The sequence below is a fragment of the Microtus oregoni genome, unplaced genomic scaffold (genome assembly GCF_018167655.1).
Source record: "Microtus oregoni isolate MIOR12 unplaced genomic scaffold, Mior012 000020F_ref0000438, whole genome shotgun sequence".
In the NCBI taxonomy this organism is placed as follows: Eukaryota; Metazoa; Chordata; class Mammalia; order Rodentia; family Cricetidae; genus Microtus; species Microtus oregoni.
Window position 1 is genome coordinate 38101282 of NW_024543079.1, and position 23506 is coordinate 38124787.

Here is a 23506-nt window from a genome sequence, read left to right on the forward strand (position 1 = left end):
TCCCAACTCCCCATCCCAGGAATCTACATCCTGTGGTTTTACCCAGATGACTGGCTCCTTCCACTCTCACTCCTGCCTCTTCCTCGATTATCTGGGTGCTAGGTGGCCCAATTCTGTAGACATGCCGTGGGCCATTATCAGTCATCATCAGTCCACTCTGTGTTGTGTAACCCGTGATGAAGAGCTCCCATCCTTATCCTTACATTCATCCCCTGGGATCCTCCTATTCAAGTTTAACTTTACTATTCAAGGTGTCTACTCCGCCATTGGGTCTGGTTGATCTGCTCTGTTTTCCCATGTATTTATTTAGCTATACCAGCAGAATACTGCTGTGGACATCTTCACCCTGCAGTCAGAGCACAGGGAACTTAGCAGGGACTGGCAAATTCAAGCTCAGGGCAAGACAAAAAGACCAGCAAGTGAGATACCAAGGAAGGTCCGTATTAGAAGGTTGAAGGCCCCAGGGTGACCACACCCAACCCTTTTTCACCTAGACTGGACTATGAATCACCAGTTTTACTTCCTCAGTGAGGTGCCGTGCCTGCAGCCATTCCAGAAATCCTTCTCTATGGTTGAGTCCCCTAAGGCATCGGTCAGCCCCTCAGTGTCTGGCCGGGTGCAGTCACCTGCTTTCCTCCTCACAGAGTGGAAGAAGCAGCAGCCCTCAGCCAGCCCGGAAGTGTCAGCTTCTCTTCTCGTCCAGCCGGCTGCGCTGCACCTCGAGTCAGGTGCTGCCCAGGGCTCCGACTTCCTGGGAGGGAGAAGCAGAGCTGACATTCTCACTAGAGAAAGGGTGGGCCTGCCCCTCCTCTGCTCATGACCCGCTCAAAGGCAGCCAGCCGGAGTTTGCTAGGGAGCTCCTGCTGGCGACATTTTGATCATCCTAAGCCTTTGCTAAGTGCCATCAACACGCTGACTTAAGTGGTAAAGGATGCCGGGCTGATGTGGGCTGTGGGGGTGGAGGAGAAGACGAACAGGAGGAGGAAGCAGATGGAGAGAGGCGCGAGAAGAAAAGAACACATGGAACCAGGCTCCTAGACTAGACTCTGGTATCTCCTGCCCTTCCTGCACTGTCCTGTGTGGCCAGCCGCTCATCTGTTGACACCTTAGCTGTTTCCCAGCCTCTGCACCCCACTGGAATCAGCCTGCACAGTCTTCCAAGCCACTGTTTTCTATCATTGCCTAGGGGACACAAGCCAGTGGCTCTGTCTAGCCAGGGCTTTCCATGACTGGGCCTCCTATCCGTTGGCTTTATTTTCCATTGCTTCGCAGGGGAAAATGTCGACTGTGCCCAGCCTGGCTTGTCATTGCCACCACTCCCTCCTGTGCACTGAAGCAGCCGTGCATGGTTACTTAGCAAAAGGCAACCTTAGCATTGTTTCATCTTGGTGGTTTCTCCCCTAATCATTCACTGAGTACTGCCATTCATAAAACTGGAAAAAGGTTAACTTTCTCAGAAATCTTACTGCTTCTCAGCCTTCCCCCTGGTTCCTTCCCTCTAGTAATCTCTAACAACGGTGAAGCTACCTGAATTCTGCAGGTGCGAACCCAAGGCTCAGAAGAGACCGGCTGCTCCCAAGCTGGAAGAATCCTGGGCCAGAGAGTTGCAGGCTCAGCTCAGGACCTTTTCAGTCCACGGGTCAAGGTCATCCCACTTTACCTGACTAAAGTGAAAACCATATGTGCTTGAGAGCATGGGCCATCCTCACTTTCTGTGTTTGGCAAACAGCGAGCACATTAATGTCTTCGTCTATGCAAGCCACTGAAACAGGATTCCACAGACCTGTGGTCTGTAAGCAACAGAAATGTATTGCTCACAGGAAGCTGGGAAGTTCAAGAGCAGGATGCCCACAGATTGGTGTCTAGCGAAGGGCCATCCTCTGGTCTACTTTGTTCACATGACAGAGCCCGAGGGAGCTCTTTGGGAGTCTCTTCTAAGAGCACTGATCCTATGCACGAAGGTTCCACCCTGTGGTCTAATCACCACCCTAAAGTCCTGCTTCTTGATGACACCACGTTTGGACTCAGGCTCAACACATGACTTCTGAGGATCATAGTCTATTGCAGATGGGTTATGACTACTCTCTCAAAAAAAAAAAAAAAGAAAGAAGAAAAGTAGCACTAGGTAAGTAGTTAAGTTTCTGTTTTTGTTTTTTTATATTTATTTATTTATTATGCATACAATGTTCTGTTAACATATATACACCAGAAGAGGTACCAGATCTCATTATAGATGGTTGTGAGCCACCATGTGGTTGCTGGGAATTGAACTCAGGGCCTCTGGAAGAGCAGCCAGTGCTCTTAACCACTGAGCCATCTCTCTAGCCCCTCGTTTTGTTTTTTTTTTTTTAATGTTTTCTTTATTATTTATTATGTGTACAGTGTTCTGCCTGCATGTACACCTGCAGCCCAGAAGAGGGCACCAGATCTCATTACAGATTGTTGTGAGCAACCATGTGGTTGCTGGGAATTAAACTCAGGACCTTTGGAAGAGCAGTCAGTGATCTTAACTTCCGAGCCATCTCTCCAGCCCGTTTTAGTTTTTTGTTTTTTGTTTTTTTTTTTTTTTTTTGGTTTTTTGAGACAGGGTTTCTCTGTGGTTTTGGAGCCTGTCCTGGAACTAGCTCTTGTAGACCAGGCTGGTCTCGAACTCACAGAGATCCGCCTGCCTCTGCCTCCCGAGTGCTGGGATTAAAGGCATGCGCCACCACCGCCCGGCTCCCCTGTTTTAGTTTTAATTTACAGGATTTTGTGTGTGTGTGTGTGTGTGTGTGTGTGTGTGTGTATGTGCACATGTGTATGTGTGTTGCCTGTTATTGAACCCGTGTCTTCACACCAGTGGGATAGGCAAGCACCCTGAACAACAACAGCCTCACCTACCCCTCAGATTCAGCATAGAGATGAGATGACCAGGGTTGAGGATGCAGTTCAGTTGGTAGAGTGCTGGCTGAGCTTGTGCAAAGCCTCAGATTCAATCTCAGTCTCCATACCAAATAAACTGGGCTGAGTGGGATGGGCCTGTAATCCTAGCATTCTGGAGGTGGAGGCAGGAGGTCATCCTCCACTGCGTAGTTCAAGACCAGCCAGGGTTACATAAGACCCTGTCTCAGAAAAATAAAATTACTTTCCTCCCCCTTAATCTGAGATTTTTAAAAAACTACGTACAAGTGTTTTAGCCTGTATGTATGTCTGTGTACCCAGTGTGCTATGTCTGAGGAGGTCAGAAAAGGGTGTCAGCTCTGGAACTGGAGTTCCGAGAACTGTTAGCCACCCGGTGGGTGCTGGGAATGGAATACAAGGCCTCTGGATGAGCAATCATCGTGCTCTTAACTGCTGAGTTATCTTTCCAGCCCAATGTTGTCCCTTTGACAACAGCACAATGCTGTCCTAGAAAGTATTTGATAAGGTTGGAAGACGGAGAGCAGGGTCTGTGAGACTCTGCAGTTCCTAGCTGGAGCCTTCTCATCAGCTTTCCTCCTGGAGGTGGCCGGCCTGCTATCGAAAGGCTGCAATGTAGCCTGCTTTTATCTGCTACTTTTTTCTCGTGAAGGATGTGTGATTACTGTTATCAACAGACAGAATCATGACAACATTTTGTAATGTAATTTCATGATTTATATATTATGTTTTATGATGCTATTTTGACAGTTACTAAAAGACTTTATAGCTGAAATGTCGCTCTATTGGGATGGGAGGTGGGAACATCTCCCCCACCCTTGCATTTCTCTCTCATCTTATTCATGGTGAGGCTGTGCTAGACAGGGGTGGTGTTAACCCAAAGGGGCTGCCTATTACCTGCCATTATTCCCTTTGAATGTCCAATCACCTCCTGCATTCCAGAGCCCCATTGTTTGTGCCCCGTCTTTGAAGTCTAGATTTATTTTCTTAATTTCTAAACTTTTTGGTTTGGTTTGTTTTTTTTAAATATACTTCTTTTTTAATATTTATTTATTATGTATACAATATTCTGCCTACACGTATGCCTGCAGGCCAGAAGAGGGCACCAGACCTCATTACAGATGGTTGTAAGCCACCATGTGGTTGCTGGGAATTGAACTCCAGACCTTTGGAAGAGCAGGCAATGCTCTTAACCGCTGAGCCATCTCTCCAGCCCTGGTTTAGTTTGTTGAGACAGGGTTTCTCTGCGTAACAGCTCTGACTGTCCTGGAACTCACTTTGGAGACCAGTCTGGCCTTGAACTCACAGAGATCCTCCTGCCTCTGCCTCTGAGCACCCCCAGCTTAATTTCTAAACTATTAAGTATAAACATAGCATTGCAGGGATAACTGTGTTCTGTAAACTCACTGTTAACTCCGGTCTCTGCTCCTCAGCCCAGGGCAGCTCCTGCCACCCTGAGACAGAGTGCCTTGCCTTGCCCTGCTCTTGCCTACTGGGTCCCTCTAGGAAGGCAACACTTGAAAAATAGGAATCTGTAAACCCCATGGGCACCACAGTTCACCTCCTCTCGCTCACTCACAGATTTCCCAGGTGGCATCCAGGTTGTCAGGGGAGCAAATGGTCACCTACATAAGGAGTGACAGTACCACATGAGATGAGCCATCTTAAGGTGAGCCTGCAGCAGCAGGTAAACTCTGAAATGGGATGAGTCGTTAAAGGTATAAAGGAAAAAATAATAAAGTACCAAAGAGGAAAAAATACAAAAAGCAGGACTAGGGCCTAGTTCTTATCCAGACCATGGAAACCATCGCCACTGTCAGTAAACCCCCAAAGAGGGCTCCTTCCTTGTAATGAGGCCAAGTTCACAGTCTGCAAAGCAGAACTGGCCAGAGCCCCCACTTGTATATAGCTTAACTCTAATCTGATCAGGTTGGGGTGCGAAGCTCTTCTCAGTTTAGCAATGGCAGAGTATCCCTGTGCTTTAAGATGGAGAGTTCTACCTCCAAGTCCCAACAAGCACTTTGTGGTTTTGATGCTAGGATCTCATGTTTGCTGGACAAGTGCTGTACCGCTGAGCTACATCCCCAAACCCACACAGGCAGCCTGGTAAGAAATGAAATAAAGAAAATACCAGAGTGCATTCAATATTGTAAGTATTCTTTCCTGAAAATTGTGTTATGGGTGTATGTGTGTCTGTCTGTCTGTCTGCAGGTGCAAACTGTTGATGAAATAAAATGTATTTCTTAGTGTGGGTGGAGGCTGAAAAAGTTTTTAAAATATTGGTTTAAAGGAAAATATCCATGTCTCAAATATTATCCAATGTTATCCAAATATTATCAGAGCTGTGTCTTGAGCTAGCAGAAAGAGAAAAACAAAATTTGGCTCCTGCACCTGGAAAGCTCTGGTTGGAGGTGGCGTGGGGGTGGGGGGAACAAATACACCACCAGGACAGGATGTCAAAACCACAGTGTCTGAGGGGTGTCACAGGAGAAACCACCACCTTTGGGCCCCGGTGGCTGGTCCTGACACTGGCTGTGGGAGGAAGGAAAAAGTATGTTCCTGATGAAGCATGGATACAAAGCCACAGCCCAAGCCCCGGGGCTGGAGCTGTTACCAGGACCTTGGCATTGGTACTGAGGAGGGATACAAGAGCACTGGGAGCGGACAGGAATGAAAAGAACAAAAGGGAGCAGATACTGGCTTTATCTTCTTGGAGACGTGGGTACCGTGTGTTTGTTTGAAAGAGAAGGGTGTGGAGCAATAGAGGACGGCAACTTGGAGGCCAGATGTTGCCTTTGTTCCCTCCCCAAGGCTTTTTCAAACTTACCTCAATAATGATTGTGATTAAGATGCAGGACACAGTGAGCCCATGGTCTGATGGGAATTCCCTACATTTAGATTTTCTTCTTATGTCTTGCTGTCTGCCTAGACCCAGGCTGACCTCTGTCTGGCTTTCAGGCTCAGCTTAATCCTTTGCCCTATGAAGCGTTCCTGTTTTCTCTTCTCACTTTTTGTTTGCCCTGCTCTGAGCCCCAGCACAGCTAGGGGAGGGGAGGGGGGGGGGATAGGAGAAGGAAGGGTTTCCTGTCAGCGCTTCCCCTGACACACCTGGGGTTACAGCCAGGTTGACTGCAGAGAAACACAGCAGGATGGAGAACTTTGATTTCCTGCTTTGCAAACAGGGAGTGGCCTGTCTTCCTACTTCTGCTTCTCAGCACTGACACCAGAGAGGAAGAAAAGAGTGAGACCAACTAAAGGAGCGAGCACTTTCTCTCTCCTTTATGCAAAAACACATTTTCAACATAGAGTGCTGTGTATCTATCTTTCCCTAGGTCGTCATGAGCCAGTCATTGGAAAGGGGCAAGGCAAATACCCATCACACAGGACTAAGATGTGGAGACAGGAACTTAATAAGTATATAACTATACTCCAGCCTCATGTGGGCTTCTTCCTCCTATGAGCCTGGGAACTCTGAGAGGTCACCGGAAAGTCATATTTGATTGTATACATAAGGGATACATATACAATTGTATTACATATAATACCTACTCTTCACTCCCTGCCCAAGCTCCCGCCTTGCTCTCAGTGAGTTCCGCTGTTTGGATTTCCCTCCTCTTTTTTTTTTTTTTTCTGTACCTGTCTGAATCATACCAATAAGGATTATCTCAAATTCCTTATCTTTCAGGAAAAGAGCTCTCGGAATTCATAGAATCCTATTGGCACTGAAGTATTTATGGGTAGTAAAAGGAATCGTTGGTCCCCTGCTGTGTGACCTCCTGATGTTAAATGTTTGTTCCTGAGCTCACTGATTCCTGGAACCTGGGGGGGGGGGGGGGGGGGGGGGCACTGAACTCTTCCTCTGTGCCTGCCCCAGAGAGGAGTATGTAATGGGGCCTCAGGACTGAGCTCTCGCCTCAGTCTGACAGAGAATCTGGCTTCAGTTGTGGGGACCTTTAGAAGGCTTGAAACAACCATGATGCATCTCTGCCCTTGTCAAAGTAGTCACAGCACCAATCACTCAAGGAAATGACAGAGATTAAATTAATTTTTAATTAATTGTTTCATGCATAATAAAAGTTTTATTATAAAGTGATAAGATAGCGGTCAAAGAACATTTTTTAAAGTATTTTTATTTCTGTTTTTTTTTTTAAATTTGATTTTAGGGTCCCCCATCTCCTTCCAAATTTTATTTCATTAATTTCGCAGTGGCTCCTAACATAGGTCAGAACAAAGGCTCTGTGTAGAGAGTCCTGTTCCCGCTTCATCCACTTATCCTTTCCATCCTTTCTCTGCCATGCCCTGCAGGTAGCTAATCTCATTAGTCTCCACTTACTTTGTCTTCTTTCTATTTCTGTTCCTTTTTCCTTGAACAAATAGGTACACGCCGCTTACTTCTTCCCCTAGGAGGTATTCTTGAGGTAATTTCTTCAAGATTAGTTTTTCCAGGACTGCCTCGCCACCTCCACCTCTACCTCCACTACTACCTCGGCCACCTTCTGTGTCTGCTGGCTGGGAGGAGCTGGACAAGCAAGAGCCCATGACAAAGGGATTTGTTATGTGTTAATCCTCGCTGGAGTTAGTCATAGCAACAAGGACATGACATTCTTCCCAGGGCTCTATTCCAGATACAGGCCTGAGACCTAAAGGTGTAGCCTTGTGAGCTGTCGTGTAGCTGTAGCACAATCCCAGCTACTCCGAAGGGGGCTGAGGCTAAGGAAACATCCACAGCCAAGCTCTGGCCTGCTCATTCTCCTGGAGGTGGACACAATGCCAAAACATGCTGACTTCTGAAAAGCCACTTATAAGATCTCTGCCAGCACATGCAGCATCCATGAGACCTGCACACGTGGCAGGAAAACCATGCTCTGTGCCTGTGCTGGCTAGTTTTATGTCAACTTGACACAGGCTGAAGTCATCTGAGAAGAGGAAACCTCAATTAAGAAAATGCTTCCATAAATTCAGGCTATAGGCAAGTCTGTCAGGGCATTTTCTTTATTGGTGATTGGCACAGGAGGGTCCAACCTGTTGTAGTGGTGCCATCCCTGGGCTGGTGGTCCTGGGTTCTATAAGAAAGCAGTCTGCGCCAGGCAGTGGTGGAGTATGCTTTTAATCCCAGCACTCTGGAGGCAGAGGTAGCTGGATCTCTGTGAGTTTGATGCCAACTTAGTCTACAAGAGCTAGTTCCAGGACAGCTAGGCCTGTTACACAGAGAAACCCTGTCTTGAAAAAAAAGAAAGCAGTCTGAATAAGCCATGAGGAGCAAGCCAGTAAGCAGCACCCCTCCATGACCTCTGCATCAGCTCTGCCCCCAGGTTCCTGCCCTGCATGAGTTCCTGCCTTCACTGCTTTTGATGATGAACTGTTCTATAGAACTGTGAGTGAAATAAGCCTTGTCCTCCCCAAGTTGCTTTTGGTCATAGTGTTTCATCACAGTAGTAGACACCCTAATTAAGAGTGGAAAAACCTCTACCTGGTTTCCTTATGAGCTTTGAGGATTGAAGATGGGCAATCCTCTGGATCCTTACAGTCCCATTTCAAGGAGTGTATAACATGTCTAGGGACGCTAATTTAAGTTACAAGGAGTTAGCCAAAGGAGTGGAGTGCCACTGATGGAGGTGTTGGTTGGAAAAAGCAGGAGCGGGGAAGATTCTTGCCTTGAAGTCAAGCTGTCCACAGTGGGTTCGGAGCCTATGACTCACCAAGGAAAAGAAGTATCCTATGTCCTAGGAGAGGCTGCTTTCTCTAAACAAGAGTTCTTTGGCCAAGGAAGGAAATGAGGCAATCTAAGATTAATCAGTGGCCACTAGTCAGACAGATCTAGGAGTCCAAGCCATGCCCGGCTACTTCTGCTGAATATTCATTCACCCTTTACCCCAAGGAACCAGGACTTGAACATGCCGGGCTCTAGTGAGAGAGAATGGAGCCTTTCTTGGGTAAATGGCTCCTTACTCTGGGCTTTAACTTTTCTCTTCTATTAAATAAGGAGATAATTGGTAACCAGTGATGCAACTCAGTCATGGACACCTTCCTTCCTTCCTTCCTTCCTTTCTTCCTTCCTTCCTTCCTTCCTTTCTTTCCTTCCTTCCTTCCTTTTTCTTCTTTCTTTCTTTAATTAAAAATTGTTGATACAAGATATTTTGTTTATATACTTTTCCTCTCCAACTCCTCCAAAATCTTCCTCAATTTTTAAAAGTAATTTTATAGGTTTGTTTGTTTTGCCTGTATATGTGTGTATCTATGTCTCGTGTGTGCCTAGTGTCCCAGAAGGCCAAAAGAGTCCATCAGATCCCCTGGGACTGGAGTTGCAGATGGTTGTGGGTTGTGAGCTGCCATGTGGGTGCTGGGAGTCATACCTGGGTCCCCTGGAAGAGCAGCCAGTGCTCTTAATCACTCACTGATCCATCTCTCTAGCTACCACCACTACCACTACCACCACCACCACCACCACCACCACCACCACCAGCCGTTTTTCTTGTCATTCAGGCAACAGTAGGATTGAGATGTTTCTTCACAAGCCTCACCCCCCTCATGCAACATAGCTGCCTCTATCTCTATTTTACTCTAAGACAGCTTCACAATGTAGGCCCCCACCTGCCCTTTGAAGTTACTTGAAATGCCAGTTTGTAGACTTAGAGCAACAAAGCCCCTCCCACCTCTGAGGCTCTGGGAGTCTATGCCTTAGAGAAGCGGATTCTGAACTGTGAATGGAAACAGTGAGTACCCTGCATTGGGATGAGAGACCCATGAGCCTTCAGTCCAGGATCCTAGATGGGGGACTGTGGCAGGGTGCCAGGGCCGGGCATCTGCCAGGCTTCGGGAGAACTCAAAACAACCTCTTTGTGCATCCTGTTTCTCTGGAGCTGCTGCCAGCAAGTGGGCACCATGCCCAAGCTTCAGTGGGCAGTGAGGGGGCTAGGTGCCCATCTGCCCTGTTGCCTAAACCAGTGGCCAGGGAAGATGGTGCCTGAGCTCAGACTGCCCTCTGCTGGGGAGTTGTAAAATGAGGCGCAGATGGAGCCCGTCTGCTTTCCTGCCACCTCCCAAGGAAGAGTTGGACCTCTCCTTGTGGTTGGTATCCATGGTGGGGCCTCAGATCCAGGGCCACAGGCTGCATGACAGGATGCTGAGTCAGAGTCTCCCCCAAGTCCGCCTCAGGTGTCATATCGTTAGTCAACAGTTGATGGTTTTTTTTTTGTTTGTTTGTTTTTTTTTTAATTAGGCCTGTTTTTCTTCTCACTTCCTACGCTGGTTAGCTTGTCAACTTGACCATTGCTTTAGTTGTTTGGCAATAGGGAAACCCAGTTGAGAAAAATGCCTCCATCCAGGTTGATGTTAATGGGCCTGGCCCCTGGGGGACGGTGCTACCCCTGGGTGGAAGGTCTTGAGCTGTATCAGAAGGTAGGATGAACAGGCATGAGAAGCAAGCCAACAAGCAGCCATCCTCCGTGGCCTCTGCTTCAGTTCCTGTCTCCAGGCACCCGCCCTGATGTCCCTCAGTGATAGAGTGTGACCTGAGAGCTGTAAGAGAAAATTAACTGTTTCTCCCCGAGTTGATTTTGGTCATGGTGTTCATCACAGCAATAGAAATCCCAAGGCATGAACTTTCCTAATCAGTAGCGAGCGCGGTCGTTAATCTTCTTTGTCAGATTGCGTAAATGTAGACTTACCATGGAATCACACACCCCTGGGTGTGTCTCTGAGGATGTCTCCAGAAAAGTTGAACTGGGTGGGGAAGACTTGCACCATCCCATGGTCTGGGGTCCCAGGCTGAATAAAATGGAGAACAATGAAGAAGGCAGGCTGAGTAGCAGCATTCCAGCTGTGGCTGTGTGAGCAACTCCAAGGGCAAGACTTGAAGTCACAGCCGAGACACAACCGTGAAGGCTTTTTATCACCTACAGGTAGGAGAGCATAGTGCTCCTCTCAAACAAACAAAGGGTGAGGAACTTTAGAGAGGCCTATACATACTCATATGGGGGGCACTTTGGAAAGGGTCCAAACCAATGCATGTTTAATTTAAGATACATACATCTGAGCGTGCTTAATTGGGGTCACAATTCAAGAAGAATACACGGCAGAAAAGCACCCCCCCCCCCCCCGCCCCCGTGATGATGGAACTGTTGTAGAGGTGTCTGGAGGGAGATGCTCAGCAGGAGCTGGAACTTTCTGGTCCCTTCCAGCTTCCACCATCACTCATCAACAACCCTGGTGTGCTAGAGGAGAGAAAGCAAAGGCAGAACCCCTTCCTCTTTTCCCCAGCCAGTTGATTCAGGCGTTCTTTAGCGTACTCTTCAATCACGGCGCAGACGGCCCACCTGGTTTCATTATCTTGTCTTCTTTCTCTCATCCTTTCCACTCCTCTTTACATTTTGGTTTGTTTGTTTTAGAAAGGATCTCACGTTGTATCCTTGAATGGCCTGGAACTCAATGCGTAGACCAGGCTGGCCTAGAACTCAACAGAGATCCACCTGCCTCTGCCTCCTGCGTACTGGGATTAAAGGTGCATAATACCATGTTCAGCCTTCTTTTACTTTTTAAAAATTTGTTAAATGACTTGTTTTTATTTCCTGTGCATTAGTGTTTTGCCTGAATGTATGTCTATGTGAGTGTGCTGGATCCCCTGGAACTGGAGTTGTAGACCGTGTGAGCTGCCATGTGGGTGCTGGGAATTGAACCCAGTCCTCTGGAAGAGCAACCTGTGCTCATGACCACTGAGCCATCTCTCCTGTCCTCCTCTTTTCTTAATAACTTTCCATAGCTTTAACAATCACTAAAATCTGTGGACCTGAACAGTAGTATCTTAGTCAACTTTCCCTTCCCAGCTACTTTACTAGCCTCAATATTTTTACTTATTTATCTTTATCCTCACTCACCTTATTTTCTTCCCAGTCCTAACCTCATTAGCTAAAATCTGAGTCTATACCATACTATGCTTGGTTATTTACCTGTCAACAGTTAGAGGAGCCACTGTTGTGAACTGGCCGGTATGACATTTGCATAGTAGAAAGCAGCTGTGGTGACCCTCCCAGTTAATGTCCTGTTCAAGTAGGAATACAGAGCTTGCACCAAGAAGCCCAAGTTCTTGGACTACGGAATGATTTTCTGAACTGTATACTCTACCACATCCAAACCCCACATGAACATTGTAAGTACTTCAACTGAAAAAAAATAGAGCTGATTAAAAATTAAACCAAGAGGGCTGGAGAGATGGCTCAGTGGTTAAGAGCACTGACTGCTCTACCAGAGGTCCTGAGTTCAATTCCCAGCAACCACATGGTGGCTCACAGCCATCTGTAATGTGATCTGGTGTCCTCTTCTGGCGTGCGGGCACACATGGAAGGAATGCTGTACCCATAATAAATAAATCTTTAAAAATTAAACAGAGGAAAAAAATAAAACAAGATGCATAAATCCCATAACATAAGAGACACATAAAACCCAAGACAGCATAACTCCTCCAGAAATTACTATTCCTATAGCAATGGTATTTAGCAAGAATGAATTAGATGAGATCCGAGACAGAGAATTCAATGTTATAAGTATATTTGAAGAAATCAAAGAACGTAAACTTTTGCCTGAGAACACAAATAGCTGAATGAGATAAGAAAGTGATGTAGGATGAAAGAGAGATTCAACAGAGAAATAGAAACACTGAGAAAAATCCAACCTGAAATACTAGAAATAGAGAACACGTGAAATCCAATTTAAAAACTCTGGGGAACGTCTCACCGGAAGAACCAATTAAGGAGAGAACAGAATACTGGAGCCCTTCAGCATGGTAAATGAACTGGAACAATCAAACAAGGACAATGATAAGGTAATAAGAAGGTGAGTGAGAATTCCAAGTCACCTACAGCACCATGAAAAAAACAAGTCTACTGATGACCGGGGTAGCAGAAGGAAAAGAGCATATTTCCAAAGGCATAGAAAACATTTTAAAAAGAGAATCATTACAGAAGCTGGAGAGAGAGAGAGAGAGAGAGAGAGAGAGAGAGAGGGCTCTGTGGTTAAGAGCAAAAGACCGGGGTTCAGGTCCCAGCACCCACATGAGAACTCAAAACCATCTATAACTAATTCCAGGGAATCCAATGGCCTATTTTGATTTCTGTGGTCTTCTGCACACGTGATGTGGCACACACACATATATTACATAAATAAATAACTTTTTTTTTTTTTGGTTTTTTTGAGACAGGGTTTCTCTGTGGTTTTGGAGCCTGTCCTGGAACTAGCTCTTGTAGACCAGGCTGGTCTTGAACTCACAGAGATCCGCCTGCCTCTGCCTCCCGACTGCTGGGATTAAAGGCGTGTGCCACCACCGCCCGGCTAATAAATAACTTTTAAAAAATAACAAAAATATCGTAGAGTTGGTAAAGGAGATGCAATCCAAACATAGGGGCATTTGAGACGCCAAACAGAGAAGGCCAAAAAAGAATCACCATCTCATGTTGTAATTTTAATTAAAATACTAAATATACAGAACAAAGAAACCATATTGAAAGTAGCAAAATAGAAACATCAAGTCATATATAAAAAAAGACCCATTAAAATAGTAGCAGATTTGTTAATACCTTAAAAGCCAGGATGGCCTGAACAGGTATTTCAAGATTTTTTGAAAAACAAAAATTGCCAGCATGGACTATTATACCCAGCAAAACTAGCTATTTGGTATAGTTGAAGGAGAAATAAAAACTTTCCATGATAAAAATAGGCCAAGGAATTTACTTAGCACTACAGAAATACTTGAATGATCCCTTTGAACTGAAAAGAAATACTCATTATGAGATCACAGGAAAAAAAATAAATCACACCAGAATAATAAGAGAGAAAGAGGGGGAAAAACCACTACTATAGTGGTTTAAAAGAAAATGGCCCTCAAAGGGAGTGGGACTATTAGGAGGCATGGCCTTGTGGAGTAGGTGTGTTCTTGTAGGAAGTGTATCACTGTGGAGGCTGGCTTGGAGGTCTTATATATGCTCAAGATACCACCCAGTGTCCTAGACTACTTCCTGTTGCCGCATATTACCATGCAGCAGCTCCTTCTCCAGCACCATGTCACCCTGCACACTGCTATGCTCCCCACCATGATGATAATGGACTAAACTTCTAAAACTGTAAGCCACCACTTCAACTAAATGCTTTCCTTTATAAGAGTTGCCATGGTTGAGGCTGGAGAGATGGCTCTGTGGTTAAAAGCATTAGCTGCTCTTCCAAGGGTCCTGAGTTCAATTCCTAGCAACCACATGGTGGCTCACAACCATCTGTAATGAAATCTGATGCCCTCTTCTGCTGTGTATGAAGACAGAACATTCATGTACAGAAAATATGTAGACAAATCTTAAAAAAAAAGACTTGCCACGGTTATTGGTTATGGTATCTCTTCATAATAATAGAAACCCTAACTAAGACAACTACCAAATAAACAAAATGAAAAGAGTCCATACACACCTTTCAATAATAAGATTACTAACGGTCTCAATTTCTCAATACAGGAGGCCCCTCACCACAGAAGACAGCTACAACTTTAGCATGGAATCATGGGGGAACTGTTGTAAACAAATAAACCTAGAAACAAGCAGATGACGCTGGCTGTTCTAATAGCTACAAAATAGACTTCAAACTGAAACAATGAGAAGTCATAAAAGTCACTTCATACTGAAGAAGGGAATGACCTATCAGGGGGACATTACAACTGCTAAGCAAAAGTGCTCCGAACACAGGTGTGCCCAGTCTCCTGAAGTAGATACCATTAATAAAGCCCAGACTGATGCTAGCACAAAGAAGAAGTGATCCAGAGAAAAGTGTAAACAAAATGTAGTATCTTTTCTATCAAAAGTTTAATTAGGACAAAACTCCATTAAAATGTGTTTTAAAGAAGCAATATGCCAGAAACACAAATTCCTTCAGGGACAACGCTTCTTAGAACCCAAAGATGTTCTCAAGGTAGCACTTTCTGTTTGGAATTGCATTCTGCTTGTTGGCTGCTTCTTGCTTTAAAGCAGACAAATTCTGGAATGTGAGCCCAAGCTCACAGTGAGGGACAGGGCGCCTATGCTTGATTTGGCTATGCACCCTTGAAAGAAAGAAATCTTTTTGCCTTGGATTGTGAGATCACTTTCTTGAAACCCCAGACCCAATTCTTTTTTTTTGTTTTGTTTTTCGAGACAGGGTTTCTCTGTGGTTTTGGAGCCTGTCCTGGAACTAGCTCTTGTAGACCAGGCTGGTCTCGAACTCACAGAGATCCGCCTGCCTCTGCCTCCCGAGTGCTGGGATTAAAGGCATACGCCACCACCGCCCGGCCCCAGACCCAATTCTTACAACTACAAAATTCCATGGAACTTTCTTCAAAATGCCTCATATATTTGTACACAGCAAGTCTTTTTTATTATTATTATTATTATTGATTTTATTGAGCTCTACATTTTTCTCTGCTTCCCTCCCTGCCTCTCCCCTCCCCGTGGTAAAATGCTCCCAGTTTACTCAGGGGATCTTGTCTTTTCTACTTCCCACATAGATTAGATCCATGTATGTCTCTCTTAGGGTCCTCATGGTTATCTAGGTTCTCTGGGATTGTGAATTGTAGGCTGATTTTCTTTGCTTTATGTCTAAAAGCCATATGAGTGAGTACATGTGATACTTGTCTTTCTGGGTCTGGGTTACCTCACTCAATATGATGTTTTCTAGCTCCATCCATTTGCCTGCAAATAAGACAAAAATTGGGAGTAAATGAAAAGTAGCTAAAAGTATATAATTACAAATTATTAAGTAATGAAAACTATTTTATTAGTTTCTTTTTTTTTTAAATTGAGTCAAAATATCTGACAGGATCACCTTGGAGGAAGAAAGGTTTATTTCCTCTGTTCAATGGTGGGCGGGACATGGTGGCTAGGGCTCCTTCTGTGGTGGTCCAAACTTGTGTTGTTATCTGTTCTGTTTTGTTTTGCTTTATTTTTCTCCATATACCAAAAAGCAAAGAGATAAAATCAGAAAGGTGAAGGAGGCTATGACCCTCAATGCCCCGTAGCAACACACTTCCTCCAGTTAAACTCCAACTCCTAAAGGTTCCTCAGCCTCTCAGAACAGCGCCCCCATCTGGGGACCAAGTGAACACACACATGAGCCTGGGGGGGGGGGCTTTTTATGTTCAAACCATCACAAAGGGTAGTAGGTGTCTTTCCTCCCTACCCTTTCCAGAAGTTGCACCGAGAGGTACTGACGGTCCTTGGGCTGCATTCCATACAAGTTAGAACAGCCTGGATATGTATGCTCTTACAGCGTCAGCATGAACGACAATTAGAATAATATATTTGGTTCCAACTTGCAGATAAGCAAACAAGCACTCACCTAGAGGATCTTTAATGCCTGTGTGTGGCTCATTTTACTGGAAATTGCATTTTAGATAATGGGTTTCTCTGAGGCTAATCCCAGAAGTATCTGTGATCCAGAGGAGAGACTTAGGAGGCATGGGGCAAGATAAGACTTGGCCAGAGACCACCTTGCAGTGAGTCACATGGCTGTCTTTGTACTCTAGAAAACGCAGGTCATGCTAAGGAACAACGGCACCAGTGCTAGCAACTGTGGGGCTTGTATTTCTCTCTTCCCAATCGACCCCTCCCTGTGTCTTTCCCCAGGGCAAACACCCACGGAAAAGGGGAGTGTTTTTCTCCGAATCCCATTTATTTGGAAATCGGTTTCATAAGTAGAAGTTCAAACACAGGAAGATGTATGGGGTTTTAAGTTCCCCTCAGATTGGACGGTTTACTGGGGAAGGGTAACAGCATTCTACACATGCCCTTCTGGCTCCTTTCAGTCGTCCCAGCTAGAGCTGAATGCTCCCCTATTGTTCCGGACGTCCTGTTTGAAGGCCCTTAGCCATCCATACAGAGGGGCTACCAACACCGTCTCTATGGCTCAACTGTGCTTGATCACAAGTCATTATTGTACTTTATGTCCTATTTTTTTTTTTTTTTTTTTTTTTTTTTTTGGTTTTTCGAGACAGGGTTTCTCTATAGCTTTGGAGCCTGTCCTGGAACTCCCTTTGTAGACCAGGCTGGCCTCGAACTCACAGAGATCCGCCTGCCTCTGCCTTCCAAGTGCTGGGATTAAAGGCGTGCGCCACCACCGCCCGGCTACGTCCTATTTTTTGAGGCACATTAGTTCCTACCAGAGCCAACTTTCTAATGACGACAGCATGGGATTGACATCTCTGACGTTAGGGTACAAAGTATACATGTCCTGTCTCTTAGAATATTCTGCCAGGACCAGGACAGTTATTTTGTGAGCTGTTGGAGCACAGATTGCTAGTGATTCATAGTGAATCCTTCCCAGTCATGACTTTGGCCTAGGGAAGAGTCTTATCCAGAGTCCTATGGGGATACACAGCCTGTCCTGAGTGTGTGAGGTCCTCCTTTTACCATCAGAAATGCTCCGATTAGCAATGGGATACACGTGTATCCAGTGACCCACCCACACTCGAAGCAATGCTGTGTGGTATGGGTGGAGCAGTACAGTTTGTGTGTGTGTGTATCTGTGTGTGTGTATCTGTGTGTATCTCTGTGTGTGTGTATCTCTGTGTGTGTGTATCTCTGTGTGTGTGTCTGTGTGTGTGATGTCACATGGATAAAAGAGCTAGTAGAGGCAGGCATGCTTAAGAACACTGTCCAGAAGACTGTAAGAAATGCCTCCTTCTCAGCCCAGTTAACTCTAACGAGCCTTTTAAGGCTCAAGGACCAGTGGTACCTACTCTGTGGAATGAAGTCACCAAGGAGTGTTGTTGCACAAAGGGTCATTTCCAGATCTCAGAGGAAATGTGCTCGCCCCTCCAGCTTCAAGAACTTTCCACAGAACTCCTGCTCAGCAGACAGCCCTGAAAAACTGTGTTATTTTCTCTGAATGATTCCTCCAAAACTCACCTGTCATGTCTTTTTTTTGTTGTTGTTGTTGTTTTTGTTTTTCGAGACAGGGTTTCTCTGTGGTTTTGGAGCCTGTCCTGGAACTAGCTCTTGTAGACCAGGCTGGTCTCGAATTCACAGAGATCCGCCTGCCTCTGCCTCCCAAGTGCTGGGATTAAAGGTGTGCACCACCCGGTCCCTGTCATGTTTTTATTGATCCCTGGACAGCAGCCAGTAGGTGTTTTGTTGATCCGTGGGTAGCAGCCAGTAGGTCCTCTGCCTGGAGACAAGACAAGGAGCTACTCAAGTGGTGGAGAACATTGTGGTGTTCGATTTCACAAAAGCTATACTCTCTGCTTGTCACTAGTGTGGACATCCTTAAATTAAACACGAGTGGAACTAAGTGCCTGATCAGACCTCTGCCGTCTGGGTAAAAGCAACAGGATCCACCCTCTTGACGATACAGAACTGAGGTCCAAAGCGAGTCCTCATCATTCCAGCACAGGAAGCTACAGAGACTGCGTGCAGCAGCTCACACCTTCAATCCCAGCACCCGGGAGACAGAGGCAGGTGGATCTCTGTGTGAGTTCCAGGCCAGCCAGGGCTATATAGTGAGACCCTGTCTTAATAAACAAAACAAGAAGAGGAGGAAGAAGAGAACGGAAGAAACCACAGCTGCCGCCCCTACAACGCTTGGCCACTGTGCCTGTCAGTGGTATGCCCAAAGAACACTGTGTGTGTGTAAATCTGAAAGAGCAGATTCTGTCTGGTCCTGGGAAGCAGATTAGATGATCTTTCCTATGCTCCTCTGCAGAGTCTGCTGAGACATCATCACTGTGGCAGCATGACTCCAGACATGACAGGGCACATCCATCCGTGAGCCACCCTGCTGCGGGACTCACAGAGTTTTCCCATACCCACATGGATGTGTGAGTTCACATAGTCTGTATTCACAACGGATATGCTCCCTGCACACTTCCAAATCAAACAACAGTGCTGTATGTGGACAAGAGGACCCAGCAGCACGCTCCACCCTGACAATCCTGGGGCATCGTAGGCCATTTATGTGGGAGATACCCTTGAAAGAGGGAATGGATGCTTAAAAGAGAAAAAATTTAAAAGATGTACAGACAATCAAACCTCAAATTCTCAATACACCTTTTAGGTAAGATGGGATGAGAGGACTGTTCACAAAAGGAAATTCGGGCTCAGTATTATAAATATGGTCAAAACCCATAGCTGTGGAAGCCATGGGTCCCTAGGGAAAACCTATAGCTGTTGTTTGCTAAGTGGTCATTGTCAAACTGTTTCCAAGTATTTATTTTACTGCCATAGACTTGGGCTGAGAAGCTTCTTATTGAAGAGGGTAGCAGATAACACAGAGACTAATAACTTCAAAATGCTGAGGATAACTGAATATCCAGCTGTAGATTGAACATCTGCATCATCGCCCCCTCAAGGCGCTTCTCCACGTGACCACAGCGAGTAAACCCCATTCCCTACTTTTTTTCGTTATTTTCTTGCTTTGATTGTCCAGTCGAGGACAGGTGGTCAAGCCTGGCTTTTTAGGACTAGGAAAGCGCAGGCTCAGACTCCAACACCTCCAACTGCTTGCCACATCCCAACTCTCAGCATACTGACAACTGTGGAGCCACTCCGTTGCAGCGAGGCGTGGGCACCGTGCATCACACGTCTTTGTCATCCGGTCCTTCTTTGGTTCTTGTCACCCTGAGTGGACATCCACGACTATGTAAGACTTATCTGCCTTTGTGAAAACAAGGGCTCAGCATCTCTCTCCTGGCCAAATGCATCATCCGAGCATTTGGTAGCTGTCACACTGCTGTCTGGACACTTACAAGATTCTGGATTTGCTAAGGAGAGAAATGGGAAAATTATATTTCAAAGGAACTGTGGGACATGGGCAATGTTCCCAGTCAGCTCTGAAGCTTCTGGGGCCCGTCCTTCTCAGGTTGCTATCAAGTGAGCCAGAAAAGGAGCATTCACGGGCATAGAACACTGCTGTGCTGCACAGGGTTAACACTGGCGAGGACCTGGAGGTGATGCCACACTTAATGACTCCTAGAAGCCTGGAGAAGGCAGTGGCCCATATTCGCGACACAGAAGTACCAGGACTGTCATAGATGGATCAAGACACTGCCATGGACAGAAATCCCTCAAGGGGATAGTGGTCCATAGGAGCACCTGGGGAGCATTCTATTTACTCAAGCAATGAAGAACCAATGCACGGGCTGGAGAGATGGCTCAGAGGTTAAGAGCACTGACTGCTCTTCCAGAGGTCCTGAGTTCAATTCCCAGCAACCACGTGGTGGCTCACAACCATCTGTAATGAGATCTAGTGCCCTCTTCATGTCCAGCAAGCATACAGACAGACAGAACACTGTATACATAATAAATTTTTTTAAAATATTTATTTATTATGTATACAATATTCTGTCTGTATGCCTGAAGGCCAGAAGAGGGCGCCAGACCTCTTTACAGATGGTTGTGAGCCACCATGTGGTTGCTGGGAATTGAACTCAGGACCTTTGGAAGAGCAGGCAATGCTCTTAATCACTGAGCAATCTCTCCATCCCCATAAATAAATGTTTAAAAAAATAGATAAATAAATTGTTGATAAGACACATCTAAATATTTAATTTCCCAAAGAAGGATTTAAAGTAAAGAAAGGCAGAACGACATTCAGACAAACTACAGAGAAGAGTTATGGCCGTGATCGCATCAGGAAAGAAAGAATTGAAGGCAAAAGTGTTGTTAAAGATGGAGAAACAGACATTACGATAAAAGGTTGAATACACCAGAGACATAAAACACGGTTGGAGAGTATGGCTTGTTTGCATAGCATATATGAAGTCTTTTTTAAAGGGTTTTTCATTTGTCAGTCTGTGTATGTGCATATACATAAGATGCCCATAGAGGGAAGAAGAGGGCATCAGATTTCCTGGAGCTGGAGTTAACAGGTGGTAATGAGCTGCCCAGTATGGGAAATGAACTCTGGTCCTCTGGAAGGTCTGTGTTGTGAGAGTTTATTCTGGATGTATGTGTATGGTGGAGGGGCTAGGCAGCATCTACCTCCCCTCCTCTTAAGGTCCCAGTGGAAAATCAAGGTATAATTCCACCAAAATTCACTTTGGGGAACCAATGAGTTTATCAGTGGGCCAGAGGACACAGGCAAGAGTATAGGAGACTTTTAAACAGGCACACAGGAAGGTCTGCACCCAGCATAGGTGGCAGCTCCCTCGTGACTGGATAAATGGAGTCCCCTCCTTAGTCCTTCACAGTCGATACACATCTAGCCCCTCCCTGAGGACATGGGCAATTGTTCGGGAGAAGTGGCAGGCTGAGGTTCCATGTCCTTCACCAAGTCCCTCCGGCTTGTGTAAGGGAACTTCGTAGTCAACAGCCCTGCTGTAAAGATCTTTTGCAAGCTCAGTTGAACTCATGAGGATGTTGGTGATTTGGTCCAGAGGACGGCCCTGTACAAGCAGTAAGTGTACTTAACCATGGGCCGTTTCTCCAGCCTCTATATGTGAAGTCTTAGGTTCAGTCTTTAACAAAATACGTGGGTTGGGGAGGGGGAAGAGAGGAGAGAGAGCAAAAACCAAACAAAAATATGTGAGCCTAACCTGGAGATTTCTGAAGTTCCCGAAAAAGAGTTGCCACGGAAGAAGCAAGTTTGGCACCCGCCACCTTTCTCTCTCTCCTCTCAGTGCTTGTTCCTTCATACTCTCCACTGTCCACCATTCCTTATGGGATCATCACTAGAAATGACCCTATGAAAGCCTGGAACCTCCAAGAGGTAAGCTGAATAAACTTCCTTGTCATTTTTGTTTGCTTTTTGTTTGTTTTTTGAGAAGGGCTTTTCTGTGTAACTCTGGATGCCCTGGATTGCTATGTAACCAGGCTTGCCTCAAGCCCAGAGATCCGCCTGCCTTTACCTCCCCAGTGCTGGGATCAAAGGTGTGAGCTTCCATGCCCGGCTCCTCCTTGCCTTTCTTTCTATTTTTTTAAGATTTATTTATTTATTGTGAATTATTTATTTATTATGCATTATTATAATACAGCATTCTGCCTGCATGTATGCCTGCACACCAGAAGAGGGCACCAGATTTCATCATAGAGCCAGCATGTGGTTGCTGGGAATTGAACTCAGATCCTCTGGAAGAGCAACCAGTGCTCTTAACCTCTGAGCCATCTCTCCAGCCCCCTCCTTGCCTTTCTAAGTAGTCTTCATTACGGCAATGAGAAGCTAAGGTAGCTCCATCACGCCTCTTCTTCCATACGAGGTGAACGGTCAAATACCCTGCTGTATTGGCTTTCTCACCTCTGAACAAACATCTGATGAGATGAGGCTGGTGGGAGGAAGTACCTATTTTGGCTCATAGTTCTATAGAGAACAAGATGTGGAGGGTGGGGCTATGTCCAGGGTGGCTTTTTTGGCAACCTCTACTTCTTGGAAGGACCAGAAAGCAGAGATCTCAGCCCAGAGTCAAGGTTAGCTGTAACCCCTACCGCTGAATGTCTTCCAATTAGACCCCACATCTAAAAGGTTCCCCAACCTCCAGACACAGAGCCAAGTGTTGAAACAGATGAACCGCTGGGTGCCGTTTCACACTCGAACCACAATACCTAGTCACAGATCTGGTCGCTGGCAAACTTCCCCCACGCTACTGTTTGGGAGCCTACCCTGATGTGACTGTGGCTCCTTCTAGATCACCCCAAAGCACAAGCTTTTCCCCCCATCAGTTCATCACACAAACACGCTCAAGGCTGTGGCATGGTCTGAGAAACCCATGCAGCCGAGGAGGAAGACAGTGGGATACGGGCCATGTGTACACTTAATTGTCTTGTGTTCTTTGGACCTACTCCCAGGGACCACTTCCATTATACTTGAAAGGCAGCCCCAGCTTCTGAGTCATTTGAGCCTCATGGTCAATCCCACAATGCCCTCTAAATGACTATTTTTTAAATGAATAGGTAAGAGTCACTTGTTAGAAAAAGAATAGCCTTGTACTGGGTTTCCATGGCTCTGTCCTGCAAGTCTAATAACAAACCTTCCAGAGACTCTGCATGGCATCTTTGTTTACCATGAATAACCTTACTGCACACAGGGCATTTTGACCCACAGCACTGATCTGCTACAAAGTCTCTCCTTGATCTAGGTATTATTTGAACTACAAAATAGACAAATCAATGCTGTGTTGTCAATCAGATAGAGGATACCCCCAAATCCCAAGAACTCTGATAACGCTGTGCATTTTTCTCAGCAAGAAGAGATAGTTGGGGTACAGCACCCCATCTCAGACCAGTGGATCCCCACAGGTTTTTTTGTTTGTTTGTTTGTTTGTTTGTTTTTACCAATCTGACAGAGTTCTAAATTTTATGAAAAGGGAGCTTTTTCTCTCATCTACTTTCCTGGCTCTATTTTGTTCAACTGAATTAGCATCACGCTCTGTGGGAAGTCAGGATGATCCAGGACCCTGGGTCTTTTTTTTTTTTTTTAAATATTTATTTTATTTATTATGTATACAATATTCTGTCTGTATGCCTGCAGGCCAGAAGAGGGCACCAGACCTCTTTTACAGATGGTTGTGAGCCACCATGTGGTTGCCGGGAATTAAACTCAGGACCTTTGGAAGAGCAAGCAATGCTCTTAACCACTGAGCCATCTCTCCAGCCCCCTGGGTCTTTTTGTTACGGGA